Raw genomic sequence first — 13,887 nt, forward strand, 5'->3', positions numbered from 1 at the left:
GGTGCGGTGGGGCAGGCGGGAGCCCCACGCAGCGCGCCGACCGCCGCTCGCCCTTGCCTCCGGAGCCCGCCACACGGAGTGGACAGATTGCTTTGTGGCGCACCCGGGGCTCGCGGGGTGCGGGCGTGGGGGTGCTCCTGCGTGTGTTCTCGCGCCGATTCACCGGGGCGGAAAGTGAGCCCCGCGCTGACAGCAGGTGGCTGCCAGGCCCCTCACCTTTTGGCTCCTGTCTTAGGGACTCGCGCACACAGTGCCAGCGCCCAGGGAGCTTGCGCAAAGGGGCGAGTGAGGGATTTGTGAATGGCGCTACTGCGAGGAAGCTGCGCCTTGCTGATGCAAAGGGGCTAGTATCCCGAGTGAGAAGAAAGGCTATTTATGGCAGAGTTGCGGGGTTCCCTTCTGTGTACGCTCAGCCCCTCCCGCTCGGAACTAGAAGCAATTCTGTTTTTTTTTTTTTTACCTTCTTGTAGAACATGCTGTGTAAAACGAAAGAAGGAAGTCTGAAATTCACTCCGATCTGTACAGGTAGAAGTGCTCCTTGGAGGTCATGGATCCCTTTTCTGATGTTTTGGTGTCCAGGTTGTCTGTTCCTCTTACCTCTTAAGGTCCCCGATAGCACCACAGGACAGAAAACCTGCTTGCTTTCAGCAGCTTTTACTAGTGAAAGCATCACAGTTGAGCACTTTCCTCCTGAAATGTAACACACACCCTCCATTCTTCCCTTCCCATAAGGGCTGTTCAATCCATGTTCACCTATTTGATATGAAGAGATGTTGTTAAAAGCCCCAGTGAGGATGTAGAAGCAGCAACTCAGTGAGTTTATGTCGACAATGACCAACTCTTTAAAATCTTGTTACTGGGGACGACCTAGAGTACTCTTCATCTAGGCTATAGAATAATTAGTTTGTTTTGGTTTCTCCTTGTATTTGCTTTAAACAGGTGCCAATTACAGGGTCATAAGTGGAAGCTTAGATGTGAGTTGGGACAGTATCTCTCAGAGTACCTTAGCAAATTTGTTATGTCCTTTGAAGTAACAAACCTTTGTTTCTATAGAACTGAGACTGGACTGTGATAGTGGGACTCTACTTCAATTAATTTAAGCTGAATTTTCCTTAAGACTGCCAAATATAATGTTTATTTTTTCAGTCAGGCTGAAATTCCATTTTACAACTACACCTTCAGTAGTTACACAAAAGGAGTCAACCTAGTATTAGAGTGATTTGTCATCACCTGGTTTAATTAAAGAGACTGACCAGAACTGTTTTGATTAAAAAAAAAAAATGTTCCTGTGGGTGAGCCCCAGTGTAAGCAGCTCTTTCTAGGAACCTTGTTCATTTGAACAGAGTCAAGGATTCCTATTTGATGTGTATCTATTACTGCATTTGCAGTACTGGAGCAGCGTCTTGATGTCAGGTGGACTCTGACTACACCACGTTAAGACATTGAGTTTACTATCACAGCAAGGCTGTGTTACACAGCAGCACTCTTGGGTCTGTTGGCACGTAGCGATCATTCCATCACCGTGGTGCTGGAAGTCATATTTATGGAATGTTGTTAATGTCTTTGGAATCAGTGACTCTTTCTAACTATGGGCTGTTAGTTGATATCAAATTCCTGAAGTAGAAAATGAAACATTTACGACCTGACAGTTGCAGTTATTTGCCTTTTTATTGTACTTTATCACTCATTATAGTACTCATGCTAAAGGTCTGTGTTGAGCAATGGGTTGTCTTGACAGTTTTGAGGAACACAGGAACTTTCTTCTTTGCATCCCAACCTTGAGGAACATATGGGCAGTTTGAAGGCATCTCATGTGCATACTTAAATACATTATCAACAGCCCACGATGGCTTGAGACTACAGGTCTAGTGAGAAGTCCAGGGGTGCAGAGCATGGCAGTAGCACTGAATGGCAGGTTTAGTCTGAAAAGTCTCCAGTGGGTAGTAGGATGAGTAAGTTGTGGATGACGAGGCTTAAGAAGCAACATCTCCTGGACTAGAGAACAGCATAGAGGACACAGGGTAGACAAGCATGCTTTGAAATAGATTTGGTTAGTGCTAAATATTTGTCCAGTTGGGTCTGTTTTGATGTAAAATGTTCCATGACTTCTTTTCTCGAAGGTTATGGTCAGTACTTCTGCACTTGAGAGGCTGAATCTGTACGTTGTTTTAATGAGCAGTTTATTCTCGGACTTCTACAGTAGTAAAGTGCTTGGAGGGAAATGGCACTTCAAATGTGTAAATGTCTCTACATCATGCTAAGGCGCTGAGTTTGGCAGCAGTATCAAGTCTTTGGTGTACCATCGCTTCATGTTAGGGTGGTCACTATTTCCTTTCTAAAACATTTTTGGGTCTCTTCACCATAGAAGTGTGATAAGGTATAAAACAACAGTATTGATGAACATGGATAGAATGTATAACACTTTATTGCCGTGTAAATGCGTAGCCACTAAATCATGTATTTGCTCTTATTTTTATTCGAAAACTGGTAGATTTGTTGCATGGATTAGATTTTATCTCAAGTTCTTACTTGTATACAAATGACACTTTGGCTACCTTCGCATCACCTACTGTGGGTATAGTGAGATGATATTAGGCCTGTGGGAAAGTTTTCAGAAGAGTAGAAACACTTTCAAAGATCATTTTGCTATTTCCTGGCAGGAGACTGTATTAGTAATAGTAAAATGACCTATCTATGCCCTCAAGTTGTGTGTGTGTGTGTCTGTGTGTGTGTGTGTGTGTGTGTGTGTGTGTGTGTGTGTGTGTGTGTATACACTGCAATGTGTGCTATGGTACAAAACAGAATCTGAAGGTCTTTTATAAAGATGCAACCTGTGTTTCTAAAGTGAGAGAGACTTTATAGAGAAACATTGAATGTTTAAACTGCAATTTCTTCATTTGACAAACATAACTGGAACCAGCAGAGTCAACTTGGAGCCTATCTATTCAACATGGCAGCTCAGAAGTATGTTACAGAAACAGTAAATAAATTGTACAAACAATAGGTATGACTTCCAATAACCAAATGGAATTACTTTTGGATTAGCTGAATTAAAAGGTTTTCATATATCTATGTTGTTGACAGTGCTTGGATAAGTCATTACAGAGTGAAAGCCTATTAGATCAGATTTCATATTCATGTGTGAGTGGAGTGATTTCCAGCACAGCCAGGCACAGATCAGTCTATCTCTCTGTCAGCTAATCTCTTTGCTGTTTGGTTGTGGATTAGACGTCACAGGTGTATCATTTTGATAATGTAACCTTGGCTACTATATGACTGAGAGCTTCTGCTTGATTTCCCTACTGGGTAGTGACAAAACCTACTGGCTTTATATAATGGACATGAGCTTTTATCGGTAATATGATCTTCACTATGCAAGAGTGTCAGTTAGCAATGAATAATGAACTATGGGGTAAAAGAAGCAGTGGGAACTAGGAGAGGCTGAGTGAAAACTTTAGTGGAAGAAACATGCATCATTTTGGAGCTGAAGGTAATTATGAAGATGTAAAACTGGCCACGTGAAACTTCATCAAACTATGAAATATTCTTGTTTATTTTTTTAATTTAACCGTTTCCCTGTGTAATACATTAAAAGGGAAAATGATAGTGGCCATCTATGCTTACAAACATTGTCCATATGATATTAAAATTATTAAAAATATTTTTCTTTGTCACTGAAAATGAAGTTGTTTGACCAATTTTAGATACTTAGATACTTAGAACTTTGAATACGGCTTTGGGTCTTAGGGTCTTATTTATATTACATTCATAATTTAAAGAGTTTTATAAAATTAGACTGATAATTTTCTTTAGGCATATAGTCACAGCATCACGAATGTGGAGTTGTCGCAAAGCATTACTCCTGCAGGTAATTTAGATAAAATCTACACATCTTTCCTGAGTCACATCCATGTGTTAATTTCCTGTGTGTCCTTCAGCACAGCTCCTGTCCTTCCCCTTCCTTGTCTAATTCAAATATTCAGATGTAAGTTACTTCCCTTCGATTTCTGTGCTAAGTCAATTGTCTTATTATGTATTGTTGTAGTTCTGGGTTCTTCTACTTGGTGACACACACTACAGCTTTTAATTGTTTGTGCATTTTGGAATTGGCTCAATATCAAATCATCAGAAATTACTAGTGCTTACCACAAAAATATTCAGAAAACACTAGCTGAATGAATGACTGAAAAAAATAACAGAATGTCTAGTGGCTGGAGAGGTGGCTAAATGGTTAAAAGCACTTGCTGCTCTTATACAGGACCTGGGGTTGGTTCCGAGCACCCAATACTACATCTCATAATTTCCATTCCAGGAGACCTACCATTTTCTTCTGACATCTGCAGGTTTCTGCATGCATACAGTACACATACATATACTGAGGCACACATACATACACATACAATAAAGTAAATAAATATTTTAAAAAAGAATTCAGAATCTGTACCCTCATCCTAAGGACTTCTTCCTCCAAAGGAAGCCATTCTAAGAAAGCTTTAAAACTGAAGGTGTCTCTGGAGTTTTGACAAATACAGGCACCTCTTTCTCTTATATTTTGAGAACAGTGCAATATAATTTTGTCAACAACAATGACAACATTTATGATGAGCTGGATCCTTCTTTGTGATAAGCACCTTATATCTTGTGTCATGTATTCCTTCCTGCAAAGCCAATTTCCGGCAAATAGTAATGATGAAAGTAGTTTTATGTCTCTCCACTATGACCTGTAAGGCTATTTAGACCAGACTGAACTTTTTATTGCATGATGCAAATTTATTAACTAGCAGGCTGAGAAGGTTTGAAAGAGTATAGTTTCTGTCCCTTTCTCAAGAACATTGTATCTATATAATAGCTCTATGTATATTTCAAACTATTATATTGATTAGTGGTATGTGTGTGCTTATGTGAAGGCCAGAGAAAAAATCCTGGGAGTCGGTTTTCTCCCTCTCCATGGGTTGTATGGCTTATTTGGTAGGTACTTTACCCTCTGGGTGATCTCACCACCCAAGGATGTATCCCCTTTCGGTGTCTAATTGACCAGGCACAGCATCGTCAGTACATACTTATCATTTCCTCTATCTTCACTGCTGCTGCTTTTGATTTTTGGGCAGGTGGGAGAGGTGATGGAAGATGGGCAAAGCTGATTTTCCCATTGTCTCTTTGCTTTTCTGAAGTAATGTAAACCTTTGATACCCTCCCCTCTCAATTTCAATACAGTCCCCTCCATTGTGAATTTTAATTGGTTAATAAAGATATAGCACATGTAGTTTTGAGAATGTGTGCCTTTATGCACAGGCTGCCAAGCCATACATTCTATTTCATTTTTGGAGAAGTGCAGCTCAGACTCTGGAAAACCTTTGAGTAACTTGCTCAAGAAAACTCAACTTCAGATACAGTTATGAATCATGTTCTTGTCCCATGAAGAAGAGGAAGTATAGTTTGTTTTAACTTTTATTCACCAATTCATCTATTTAAGTGATATGTTAATCAATGTCAAAGTGTGTGTAGCAAAAAATATACTTAAAGGTTGACACCATAAAGTCCAGGAATAGAGTTGAATTTGGATGTCATGAAACCCTTTACTAGACTAATTGCATACATGTATATATTTTATCATATGTTTAAGTCAGTGAGGAAAATTAGATGAATAATAACCTCAAAGAGAAAAAAATATTTGGTTGTTTAACTGGATATTACTCTTTCAGCCTATTTTGTAACATTTGTCACAGTCTGTTTTTGTTACTAGAATTGTTTAATTCTAAACTTCTGCCTTAGCCTAGCCCTGACTGAGGGGCATTTATTCTGTGCAGTAGGAAATATATCTGTTTTCTAGCCCAGCATTCTGGGTGTTATAATATAAGAAATCTTCTATATTCAACAATTTTTTCTTTTTTTTAAATTTTTTATTTTACATACCAACCACAGTTTCCCCTCCCTTCTCTCATCCCGTTCCCCTTCCCCAACCTCATTCCTACTCGCCCCCCTTCCACTCCTCAGAAAGGGTAAAGCTTACCATGGGAATCAATAAAGCATGGCATATCAAGTTGAGGCAGGACCAAGCTCCTTACCCCTGCATCAAGGCTGAACCAGGCATACCACCATAGGGAGTAGGTTCGAAAAAGCCAGCTCATTTGCCAGGGACGGATCCTGGTCCCATTGCTAGGGTCCCACAAACAGACCAAGCTACACAACTGTCACCCACATGCAGAGGGCCTAGATCAGTCTCATACAGGCTCCCTAGCTGTTAGCCTAGAGTTTGTGAGTTCCCCTGAGCTCAAGTCACCTGTCTCTGTGGGTTTCCCCATCATGATCTTGACCCCCTTTGCTTATATAATCCTTCCTCCCTCTCTTCAGCTGGATTTCAGGAGCTCAGCCTAGTGCTCCCATCAGATGCTGGATGAAGGTTCTAACAGTTAGGGTAGTCACCAATCTGATTACAGGAGAAGGCGAGTTCAGTCACCCTCTCCACCTTTGCTACAAGTCTAAGCTGCAGTCATTCTTGTGGATTACCAGGTGTTTCCCTAGCACTAGTTTTCTCTCTAACACCATAATGGCCCCCTATCAAGATATCTCTTTCATTGCTATTCCTCTCCATTTCCTCCCCCAACTCGAAGGTTCAGATCCTTCATGGTCTCACTCCCTATCTCCTCCCCCCACGCAGTTTACCCAGGAAATCTCATCTGTTTCTCCTTCCCAGAGTGATGCATGTGTCCTTCTTAGTGTCCTCCTTGTTAGCTAGTTTCTCTAGGGCTGTGGGCTGTAGTCTGGTTATCCTTTGCTTTACCTCTACTATCCATGTATGAGTGAGTACATACGGTGTTTATCTTTCTGGTTCTGGGTTATCTCACTCAGGATGGTTTTTCTAGTTCCATCCATTTGCCTGCAAATTTCATGATGTCATTGTTTTTACAGCTGAGTAAAACTTCATTGTATGAATGTACCACATTTTCTTTATCCATCCTTCAGTTGAAGGGCATTTAGGTTGTTTCTGGGTTCTAGAAAATGGGGTACCAATCTAAACAGATAATTCTCAACAGAAGAATCTCAAATGGCTGAAAGACTTTTAAGGAATTGCTCAACATCTTTAGTCATCAGGGAAATGCAAATCAAAATGATTCTGAGATACCATCTTACACCTGTCAGAATGGCTAAGATAAACAACACTGATGACAGCTTATGTTGGAGAGGATGTGGAGTTAGAGGAACACTCCTCACTGCTGGTGGGAGTTCAAGCTTGTAGCGCCACTTTGGAAATCAGTATGGCAATTTCTCAGAAAACTGGGAATCAATCTACCTCAAGATCCAGTGATACCACTGTTGGGCATATACCCAAGGAATGCTCAGTCATACCACAAGGACACTTGCTCAACTATGTTCATAGCAGCTTTATTCGTAATAGGCTTCTTTCTTATAGTTGAAATTCATTTATCACTTAATATTTTTCTCCATGTCTCTGCAAATTCCTACCATTGAAGCAAGACGGTCCCCCCCTCCCCCCCTCGCTTCCCCAGAAATCTCCTATATTTCTTTAAAGACAGCCTCTTATGAAACTACTTCATTTCCTGAGCCTGTCTGCCAGCACACTGCTGAAAACATAGCCCGCTTCCTGGCTCTCTAGCATTTCCAGCTCCTAGAGGTGTGCTTCATTCCAGTAGTCACTGCGGGGCTTCATGCTGCCAACTGTTTATGGCATATTGCCATACCCTAGGTTTTCAGACATGTTGGACTTCTTGGGGGTATTTATACCTGGGTTTCTACAGTGCTTTCCAGACTATGGTGCAAAGTTTATTGCCAGTTTATGGTAATTACCAGAGTGGTTCATTTTGCCATATCTAACCTTTCCTCACTGGAGTGCCTTACAATTGAACTACATCTGGAAATGTCCCTTAGGTCTAAGTCAGTTTCAAAGAGAATGGTCCTTCTATGGCAGAACTCGAAAGGAGGTATTTTCAAGTAACATATGATCATTGTCAAACAACTTAATCCACACTTTGTGAAGCCCAAGCTCTTCTGTGTCTACTGTGATGCCAAATACATGTGTATACCAACGTGGGCAGTGGCTTCTTCAGTTTGTGGGTTCTCTGCTTCCAGTAAGTTGTTTATTCAGGATCCATTGGCTTTTCCATAATCTTTCTTGGATATGATCTGTTTAGAATGTGCTGAACATCATAATGAAACATGTTCCAGATGTGTTGACTTCTTTTATGACACTCTTCACTGATGAAATCTAGTACCCTTTTGTGCTCAGGAAGTGTTTAACAAGCTGGATTTACTGCCCTGATTTAACATGAGAAACCCTACAATAAATCTTCCTCATTAACCCAATGGAGACAGCTTGTCATGTTTGAGTACCTGTCCTCTGATATAAGCCCTTTCTTGGAATTAGTTAAATATTGTGACTCTGCTAATGAGTTTTCACTGCTGCATTTAAGTGTTTGCTTGTGTGTCTGTGCAGTTATGTGGCTTTGTTTTTGCATACTGGCAAATAGCTAACCTAAACCTACATCAAAATGTCAAGTAAAGTCAAACCAAACAAGAATGGCAGAAACAACCCTTAGCCCTTAATTCTCTGGGGTATTGCTCATTTGGAAGACTATTCGTATGTCTGTCTTTTCCAACATTATTTCTTTTATGGAGACACTAATTGCTGCAGTATTGTCTTAATATATAAAATGTGGCCAGGGATTATTCCTTTCTAATATGCAATGTTTTTCAAGAACATTCAGGAAGAATGTTCTTGAATTTATCTCACCAAGGAGATAAGTATCCTTGTATCAGAAGCCAGTGAGGGAAAAGGAAGAAAATGCTCATAAACTCAGTCAGTCCTAGAAATGCCAATTTACAGTAGCTTATTTCTGGTAATAGATTTCAAATGGATTCTAAATTTTTTTAATAGATTTTTATTATGTATACAGTGTGCCTACATATATGCCTGCATGACAGAAGAGGGCACCAGATCTCATTACAGGTGGTTTTGAGTCACCATGTGGTTGCTGGGAATTGAACTCAGGACCTTTGGAAGAGCAACCAGTGCTTTTAACCCCTGAGCCATCTCTCCAGCCCATCAAATGGATTCTAAATTTTAAGAAGACTATCATCACTCCGGAGAGATGAGTCAACAGTTAAGAACATTCACTGATCTTGCAAAGGACCTGGGTTTGGTTCTCAGCAGCCACATGATGGCTCACAGACATCCATCCATACCACATGATCCAATACCCTCCACTTATTTGTGGGCACTAAGCATTCATGAGGTATGTATATATGCATACAGGCAACACACACACACACACACACACACTCACACACACACACACACACCTCTAAACAAGAACTATTATTTACTGAATAAATAACTCAATGATAGTTATCTGACTTAAAATTTTGAAATATTGTATTATATCCAAATACTAAGAAATATTGAAAATACTTACTAATAAATCAATTTATTAAAAGTTAGAATTATGAATTATATACAATAATGAGTTACATTCTAACTCATAATCGATTTTAAAAATATACATTACTAAATTGAGTCATTAAAGGAAGCATTGCAGACTTAAACTCAAAAAGTATATAAACTTTGCACAATGTTAAGACAAAAATGGACTTTGAGCTGTGTTTCTTTTCTTTTCTTTTTGTGTTTGTGCATGTGTCCGAATGCCAGAGGACAACCTCAAAAACTGTTCTCAAGATTCTACCCATCTTTATGGAGGCAGGATCACTCACGGGCTTAGAACTTGCCAAGCTGAGTTGTTTCCACTGATCCACCTGCCTCCACCTCTCTAGCCCTGGGGTTACAAGTGCATACCACCACACTCGGCCTTTGTTGGTGTTGTTCAGTGTGGGTTCTGGGGATTGAACCTGTAAGGCAAACTCTACTAGCTGAGCTGTCTCTCCAGCCCACTGAGTCACATTTCTTACACTGTGCTCTAGTGTGTAAAGATAGGCAACGGAGAGACAGCTTCTCCATCAACAGCAGTCCAGGTTTTGATGGCGTGTCCTGGAGTGCAAAGGATGGATTGGAGAATGGAGGTCAAAGGAAAATCATTTTGTCACTTCCTTAGATCAGGAGAAACCTGCTCTGCCTGAATTTCTAAGGGCTTCTGGAATGTGGCATCTCCTGTTTCTCAGCACAAATCAACATTTTGAAATGTCCGTGTATCAGAGGGCATGTACAGCTGGAGTTACTTGATGTTTTACCATTACAGAGACAGGGCAGTATGAACTAGCAGGCCTCCTTACAACACTAATAGGATGAAGACCACAGGATCCTAGCTCTCCACTGAAGATAGGAATTGAGGGATCCCAGGACATTTCTGAAGAGTCAAATCCAGTGTGTGATGGAACAGAAAGTACCTAAGTGTAATGCAAGAAATGAACAGAGGAGATTTTTTTTTTTTAAGAAAGGGAGTTTTAACTGGAGTATAGGACAGAGTGGTAAATCTGAATTTTAGGAAGTCTTCTAGCCCTTTTCAAGGTACTTGTATCTTGCAGACTTCTGTTGCAAAGTGCAATTGTGGTTGTTTATGTTATACCAGTCCTAGAAGCCACTGTGTTAGATGTTGCATTCTCACTTGAAGTGGCCAACTTTCCATCACTTGGTTTATCCTAGCAGATCCTTCAAAGTTCAGTGCAAGTATTAACTCAAGGCAGCATCTTAATCCCATGCTAGGAGTTTTTTTCTGAGTTCCAGTAACAGCTGACATCTCTTCTAAATCTCCCTTTAATGTTTCATAATTCACTGTTTGCTTGTACTACAGGCCCTGTAAAGGCAAGAGGTTTAAATTTTATTCTTTTGCTTCTGAATCTGATCTAAAACAAAGATATGGAGCTTCACAGTGAGACTGTTGGTAAAACTTTACTGCTGCCTAAGAGGGATTTGACTTTGGGGGGCATGGTTGAGAAGATGGCCCAGTCAGCAAAGTGTTCACTGTATACCATGAGAACCTCAGCATCCACATAAAACCTGGGAGCTGCTGCATGCACCTGGGATCCTAGCACTGAGGAAACAAGAGAGGAAGGTCCCTGGAGCCTGCTGACCAGCCATCATAGACAAATCCCAAATCAGTGAGCTCCAAGTTCAGTGAGAGGCCCTGCCTCCACCAACCAACTGACTGACTGACCAACCAACCAATCAATCAATCAGTAGGAAAGAAAAGGTGGAGAGCAATTGAGAAAAACACCCAAGGTTAACTTCTGGCCTCCATAGACCAGAAGTGCACTTGAACCTGCACACACATGAAAATATACACACACACACCTGTACCCTCCACAACCTATCCCCCATACCACATATTCACACATGCCACATCTACACACACTAAAACAATGACTTAACTGTCCATTTTATGTGAATTACTTTGAATGCAGGCCACTGCCCTGATACCAGTCTCTAGTTTCTTCAAATGCTTTTCTATTGGGCTATTTCATAAACTAAAAACTTATTCCTAATTTGGAACCCAGTCACCTGACTTTCATTAGCAAAATTCTCAAGGAGATGGAAAGGACAGAGGAATGTGGATCTGTGCTGTGTGCATTCAGGGTTGGCAGGGCTGAGGAAGTAAGAGCAATGCAGGCTGTTTGGAGAATGGAGGTCAACCAGAGTCATTTTGTCACTTCCTTAAAGAAGAAGGAACCTATTCCACCTTCACATGCTAAGGGGTTCTGGAATGTGGTATCTCTAGCTTCCCTGAACAGATCCACATTTTTCAAATGTCCATGTCTGGGAAGGTGTGTAAGGCTGATTGCTTTTGATCACACTTGTGCCTTTTTTACAGTATGTGTTTGTTTACAGGAATCTTTATAGGGATATTTAGAGGGTAGTTTGGGAAAAGACTCTCTTTTGTTTAGAATTTCCTGTATTTCAAGTGCCTGAAACAGAGCACTCCATTGTGCAGCCATTATGTGGGGGTATTTCCACTCTACAGTTACACCTTTCATGTTTTTGAAGTAGATACACTACACAAATTACAGCCATCTGTTTATTATTTTTATTCTTCCTCTTCTTTCTTGAATTGCTAACAGGAAGGCTTCAATAATAAAGCGGGTGGTGGGGGGGAGGGAACCTGTATTTCCTAGTAATTTCTTCCCTTGGGAGCCCACTTGTATAACTATGATAAATAATATGAATTCAAAATAAGTTAGGCATATGGGAAAAGACTTCTAAAGCATGATGAAAAAGAAAACAGAAGTCTTTTTAATCATCCCAAATAAATTCAGAGTTTGGAAAAACAAGTGAATTCTTTCTTTCTGGTTATATAAAATATATGATTACCACTAATTGTATGGGTTAAAAGTCACGAGTGCCGTTTTCTAATGATACTAAGACTGGAATTCTCATAAAAACTGTGGTTGACATGTGTAAAGGAAAAGTTGTTTAAAAACTGTGTCAAGACTGAGTTTATATACAGCTTCCTGATGTTTGTAGAAGTGCCGGGAGAAAGGTACACATTTAACAAGCCTATGAATCTTTTGTGTTGTGCAAACAAAATGGTGTGATTAGAACACTGGGAATCCTGAGCACACAGAAAGGTCAGGATTCTGGGGACCCAGAGTGAGAATTTGCTCTGACTTTAAGAGTGTGCATGGAAAGATGGGGTCTTGCTTTGATTATGTTCTTTGACAGAGACAATTATGCAGTAAAAACTCATCGAAAACCAGCACAAATGTTTTCAGTTAAAATGCATTGAAATTAATTTGAACCTGGATCCTGCTTGGTGGTCCATGTGAGGGTACAAACATACATAGGTGAATGAAGTAGTATTTATTATGTTGACACCTGCCTTGCATGACTTTCTGTAGTGATTCTGGATACTTTTAGTTCAACTAGTGGAACGATTATAGGAATCACTGTTTTCAAGAGAAACAGACACAGTACTGTCTGTATGTCTGTCTTTTTGTCTATCAAGGGTTTCATTTTAAGAAACTGGTTCATCTGACTGTTCAGTAGACTTGACTGGTAGGCTGGAATTTGTGTGTTTCCATGTGTAGGCAGAGTTCTTCCTTCCCCAGAAAACCTCTGCTTCTGCTCTGAGATCTTTGGCTGATCATATAAGACACACTCACATTACAGAAAGTGATCTACTTTGCCTGAAGCTAAAAGATTGCAGATGAGAAACACATATGCCCTTGTGGCCAAGCAGTGTATGTGGGCAAAGTTGACACATAACCTTAACCACCCACCACCACAGAGAACAAGGGGAAATGTGCCTCAAAGACCTTTTTGGCTCACACAGAAACTTTTGGATGTGTTTTCACTCATCCTGAAATATTTTAGCTGTGGTCAGCTGCTGGAATGCTTAGCCACATATTTGTTCTTTATTCATTTTGTGTTACCTTCTATTAAGCACATGTCAGATGCAGCAGACAACAGGATGGAACCAAATAAAAAGAGTGATTAGGCTATATCTTCTAGGAGTTAGACTTCAGTGAGAGAGTGGTACAGTGGTGCCTGCATCATAAGTACATCTGAAGATGTGCATGTTTCAATTTTGCCAGTTAGAAGTCTTTTTTTTGCCCATGTGCAACCAAAGGAAAATGAACATGGTTTATACCAGTGTTAATTTTCCAAACTACTGTGTGTGTTACTTTAAACATGATAGAGTGGTTCATATTTGAAATTAGATTATGAAAGGTATGTTTGACCAGTGCAGGTCACCTTCATTGACATGATTTTGGCTATACACATTCAATTTAGCAAATTAAAGGATAGCTCTGCATTCATCTTATTCAAGAGTTCTTCAATATATTATGCCTTAAAAAGGTCTGACAATTGGACAGCCATGTTTTACTGATAATCTTGCTTTTCATGTTAGCCTATAGGAGTAAATAGTTTTTTTTATTGGAGCAAAAAGAGTATTTCCTAAGATCACTTTTATGTGTTGAAGC

At 40.1% G+C, this 13,887-nt stretch overlaps 1 protein-coding gene across 3 annotated transcripts in view; it reads left to right on the forward strand.

The window, feature by feature from the left end:
* The window catches only part of Ccser1 (coiled-coil serine rich protein 1), a 1,158,948-nt gene that overhangs the window by 338 nt on the left and 1,144,723 nt on the right, over nt 1–13,887 (forward strand). The gene's annotated exons all lie outside the window — the stretch shown is intronic.

Source organism: Peromyscus maniculatus, chromosome 3 (genome assembly GCF_049852395.1).
Source record: "Peromyscus maniculatus bairdii isolate BWxNUB_F1_BW_parent chromosome 3, HU_Pman_BW_mat_3.1, whole genome shotgun sequence".
NCBI classification, from domain to species: Eukaryota; Metazoa; Chordata; class Mammalia; order Rodentia; family Cricetidae; genus Peromyscus; species Peromyscus maniculatus.